We start from the raw sequence: 5,979 nt of genomic DNA, 5'->3' as shown, positions 1-5,979 counted from the left end.
ATTTTCATAATTATGAATATGACTATGTGGTGGGCAATGGAACCATGGATTGTGTTGATATGGTGGAGGTTCCATTGCAAGGGTTTATATCCATCTAGGATTAAACAACAAATGTCGTCCAGTGATTCTTGTGCCGTAATACCCGTGTTAACCATAAGATCTGGAGTGGGACGGGATAGTCAATCGTATTTCCACCTCTTGTACATCAACGGATGCGCTTGCCGTAGACACTTGTATCCTGAGGGACAAGCGGTAGGCTGGGGAAGCCTAAAGTCCCCACGGTAATGCGGTCTATGATGGATTGTAAGGTGTCCGGAACGGTCTATCTATGGTTGATAGGGCAGGGCATATAAAAATTTTTCGGAACGGTCTACCTTAATTGGTATAGGGGAGAACAAATGCCCGGGTCGGTCTCACCATAGATATAGGGGAAGACAATCTTACAAAAGGGTGGGTGTGCGAGGTAGCGGAGGAATATGATCGACTATGACCTTATACCGGGCCTCACACCATAGGAAGTGTGGACGGGAAAGCTGCCCGGTTGGCACCAAGGTTAAGATCTCTTATGGGTAAAGCAACACACCTCTCGCAGAGTGTAAAGAACCGTGACATGTCACTCCCTGTTCTGGGATATGGAACTACGAACGCGGCCGGAAAGGAGCTCCATGAAGTTCTAGTAAACCGGTGAAGGCTGACGGACATAGCTCTTTGAAATAAAAGCAATCTCTTGAAGAAATGTTTATCAAAACCTGCATTGGTATTAGACTTTCTGGTCTAATATCGTAGTTAGTGCATTAAACACCTCTTATCTATAATGAACTTGTTGAGTACGCTCGTACTCATCCCACTCTTAAATCCCTTGCTTAGATTGTCTGAATCGTCTGGAGGAGGACTACGACAGCCTCTGAAGGAGCCGAGATCATCGGCTATGAAGAACCAGACCTCTCTGGAGGTATTGAAGGCGTAGACTACCTCATAGTCTACGGAACCGGGGAGGCTTCAGGAGGAAATCAAGCTTAGAAGTATCGAGTAGTAGTAGTAGCCGAGCAGCACGAACTCTTAATACTTAGCTGCTCGAAAGAATAAATGTATAACTTAATGAGACTTCTTTATTGTAAGCTAAGTTGGGTTCGTCTCGAACCCAGGAGTATCCCTCTTAGGACCCAAGAGGAGCTCCGAGACGATATGTGTTTTATGCTTGTAATAATAAATGAATGAGTTATGGACCTGCTATGTTCTGTTGTACTACTCTGAGGGATGTAATATTTGCGAAATGGTACTTCGTGAATGTTATATCAACGACTGGCATACTACAACATGCAGTGGTATGCAGGGTCACCACAATTTCCACCTCTCGTACATCAACGGATGCGCTTACCGTAGACACTTGATCCCGAGGGGACAAGCGGTGGGGTGGGGATCCTATTCTAATTCCCCACGGTAATGCGGTCTATGATGGGTTGCATCTACCGGCGAAGGAGTTTATGGTAGTTAGCTCAGAACCGTCGTCGTGGTCGGGGGCCATCCTTAATTGGTATAAGTACACTAGCGTGGACCCAGGGTCGGGGATTGCAACAAAGGGTGGGTGTGCGAGGTAGCGGAGGAATATGATTGGCTAAGACCTTATAGCGGACCTCACACCAAATGAAGTGTGGACGGGAAAGCTGACCGGTTGGCACCATGGTTAAGATCTCTTATGGGTAAAGCAACACACCTCTGCAGAGTGTAACGAATCGTGACTTTTCACTCCCTGTTCCGGATTTTGGAACTGCGAACGCTGCCGGAAAGAAACTTCATGAAGTTCTAGTAAACCGGTGAAGGCTGACGGACATAGTTCTTATTAATAAAAGCAACCTTTTGAAGAAATGGTTATTAAAATATGCATTGGTATTAGACTTTCTGATCTAGTATCGTAGCTAGTGCATTAAACACCTCTTTCCTAATATGAACTTGTTGAGTACGCTAGTACTCATACCACTCTTAAATCCCCTGCTTAGATTGCCTGAATCATCTTGAGGAGGACACCGACAACCAGGAAGGAGCAGAAGAAATCTGCTATGAAGAGCCAGACCTCTCCGGAGGTGTAGAAGGTGTAGACTATCTTATAGTCTATGGAACCGGGAACGGTTCCAAAGGAGAACAAGCCTAGGATCGTGGAATAGTAGTAGTAACCGAGCAGTATGAACACTTAGTACTTAGCTGCTCGAGGAGAATAAATGTATAAACTGCTAAGACTTCTATATTGTAAGTTAGGCTGGGTGCACCTCGAACCCAGGAGTATTCCTCTCTGGACCCAGGAGGAACTCCGTGATGATATGTACATATGGTTCGTAATAATAAATGAATAAGTTATGGACCAGCTATGTTCTGTTGTACTACTCTGAGGGATGTAATATTTGCAGATTGGTACTTCGTGAATGTTATATCAACGACTGGCATACTAAAACATGCAGTGGTATGCAAGGTCACCACAGCGTGGTTGTGGTTGAGTGTGACGACTCGATTGCTAAAGTATTATTGGTATTTTTTATTCTCCTTGAGTTGAACTATAAATTTGGGTAATACTTCCCATCGAAGATTTCAGCGATCCCCTATACTTGTGGGTATCAAAAAAAATCTGGCGTCGTTGCCGGTGTACCTAGATTTATCGGTAAGATAACTTGTTATCATTTACTTGCTGCACTTATTTGTTCATCTACAAGGAAATGTACGAATTTACTTTCTAAACCATATTTTTTTGCCTCAAATTGCTACTACTCCTGCTACTAAAAAAAAAGTTATTGTTCAAACTAGTTCACCATTATCTATTATGTCAACTAGTAATGAAAAATATTTGTTGGATGTTGACAAGGATAAAGAGGGTGTGCCTGATTTATCTAAATCTATGTCTGATGAACGTATGGAATATGAATTTGAAGATGATGAACTTTATAATGAAAATTATAAATATCTGAGTCCTAAAATATCAAATGATAAAGAAGATGGTATCTTAACTGAAGCTTTTATGAATGCCGAGCTAGATGATTTGGATGAATTTAAAGCTAGTTTGAGTTCTTGCTTAGATAATTTATTTCCTGATGCTAGAAAAACTGAAGCACATGTGATATACATTAAAGATAAAGACTATGAATTTAATGTTGAGCCTGAGAAAATAGAGAGAGCTGAAGCTATTAAGTTTAGTGGTATAGAGGATGAACTTCCTTGGGAACACTTAATAAAAATCTCTAATCTAGAAAATTGTTTGGTAATACTGAGATCTAAAAGCGCTATTACTTCTTGAAATTGTTTCCCTTCTCTTTGGGAGGAGAAGCAAAAGCTTGATATAATTCTCTAGCACATAAGTAAATTACTAGCAAGGAAGCATGCATCTATTTATTTTGTAATAATTATTTCCCCGCTAGTAAAATTTTATTATATGGTTGAAGAAATTATTCACTTCGCTCAAGGTAAAGAAGAAGGCAATCCTCAAGCTTGAGGGTGATTTAGTGCCCTCGAGAGGAAGTGTCCAGCCCATGGTTTAAAGTATAATCAATTACTTGATATACTTTTATAATGGGCTAACTAAAGGATCTAGATCTTATCTACACAACATTGCGGGTAATATTTTCAGGGACAGTACTGTGGAAGAAGCTAAAGAATTATTGGATGCCATCAGGGAGAACTACGATGATTGGCATATTGAAGAAGAAATTACATATGGAAGAGGTATGCATAAATTATCTAATGAAGACATGAAAGAAGCTCCAAAGTATCTCAAAGAGAGGGGCATTAGAACTTCTGATTTGAATAAAATCTCTGAATAGGGTCATAAATTATCTACCAATGAGCCATGTTTTCCTATTCAAGTACATGCTATAAATTCTTGTAAAGGTAATAAAGATGTATCATCTCTTACTGAAGTTTCTTTTGTTAGTGATTCCACCTGTTATAGAGGAAGTTTTGGCTATGATATTAGAAGAGATATAATGGAAAATTCTCGCAATATAAAAATTATTCATAAAAATCTGAGAACTTGTGTAGATTCTCTTAAAAATTACTGTCAAACATTATCATATGGTGCATAATCAAGTGGGGCAAATGATTTCTATTCAAAATAAATTATATGAGAAGCTTCTTGATGAGAAAAGATAGGTTTGTGGAGTTAATACAAGAGGAGGTTCAAGTACTCATGGCCCTGATTATCCTGAAGGACATCCAAAGAGAAAAGAACAAGAAGCTCGCAAGAAGAAATCTTTTGCAGGAAAATCCCTCAATGAAAGTGAAAAAATGAGAACTCTGAAGATCAAGATAATGATATATCTATTTCTGATGCTAAAACTGAAGATGAGCACACTATACATTTCCCGAAGAAGAATTCTACTGAGCTGCCAAAGAAAAGTGTCAATGTTGTTGAGCCAAAGTTTCTAAAGATTGGAAGATTTGAAATACCAATTCCTCCTCCAAAACCAAAGTACCAAATAATAATGGTTGGAACAATTCCAATCCATTATGAGGTAGCCTGAAATTTCCTTTATTGTTTCTATTGAATCATTGTTTCTATCTTTGCCATACTAATAGTGAGACTTGATCAACCACATTCTTAACATGATAATGATAAGATTATGAATCCAAGTACTTTATTATTGCATTAGTATTAAAATTTCTTACAAGTTTTTCCATTTAGCATTTTATTCCTTTAATTAATTTCTGCCAACTTTTAACAGTTTTTGAGTTTTGAAAAAAATTACACAGAAAATGTTCTTAAAAAATCACCAAAAATACACAGGACATTTTCTGTACAGAGAATCCACCAGGCAAAAGGATGCGGCAAAATAGCAAACATGGGAGAAAAGAGCAGGGGTGGCGCACCCACCCTTTCAGGGCATGCCACCTGTCCTCTTTGGCCCTACTGAGGGAGTAAGGTGAGGGGAAAAGGCCCAGGTCCTTCCCCTCGACTCAAAACCAGACAAGGTATTTTTCTTAAAAAAAATCCTCTGTCCCATTGCTGCTTCATCTTCGATCTATCAATTTGGACAGTCATTCGCAAAGTCCTTTGGAGGAATTACTCTTAGGTATGTGACTCCTCCACACATCCAATTTATTTTTGATATGATGCTTTATATTTTCGGGAGGATGTTGTTCTTTGTGTCACATATTATGCTTGAGAAATTCCAAGATTTGCAAGTTTTAGGGTGAAATAATTGGTAGTTTTGCTTGGTAGAGCCTCTATGAGTATTCTTGAGCTTATATAACTTGCTACATCTAATTTTTAGTGGTTTTTTATTCAAGTGATGTAGGTTAATACTCTCATGGAGAAGGGTAGAGGGCTATTTAGTAGCCTTGGATCGAGAAGGAATGTCAGAGTGGCTCTCAATATGGATGATGAGCATCAATTTGAAGATGATTTCATCTATAAAGCGGAAGCTCTTGATGTGCGTGCCACTAGGTGGCAAGAGCAAAAGATGCTCAAGGAGATGCATATAGAGGAAGATTTTCCTTCTTCCTGGAGCATACAAGGCTGGATGGATTTGCAAGCCGTCGCTACAAGACGTATGCAGAGATAACTCGCGAGTTTCTCGCTTCATTCAGGTTTGTGCACACCAAGGAAAGGGCAGGTAAGAGACGTAAAATCATCACTGCCAAATTTGATATCAAATTTTCATGAAGAAAACTAGACTTGTTATGTCCCTTGATGAATTTTGCAAAGCTGTTAATGTCCCAAATGTTGGGAGTTGGGAAGAAATCCCTAGTGATTCTATTGAACAACTCCGAGCATTTGAGAGAAGCATTAGTGTGGATGTTCCTAATGATATCCGTAGGAGTAAACTCTCTCATATTCAACATCCAGGGTTGAGGTACTTTGCTTTGTTCCTAGGTTTATCACAATGAATATAAACCAGTCTATGCAAGTGCTATTGCCACTACGGTCTATGAGCACATTAGAGAAGAACCGGGATTTAATAACTGAAATTTTAGAGTCAAACTTGTTGGATTCTACAA

This window comes from Lolium rigidum, chromosome 7 (genome assembly GCF_022539505.1).
Source record: "Lolium rigidum isolate FL_2022 chromosome 7, APGP_CSIRO_Lrig_0.1, whole genome shotgun sequence".
NCBI lineage: Eukaryota > Viridiplantae > Streptophyta > Magnoliopsida > Poales > Poaceae > Lolium > Lolium rigidum.
This window is presented reverse-complemented; position numbering follows the sequence as displayed.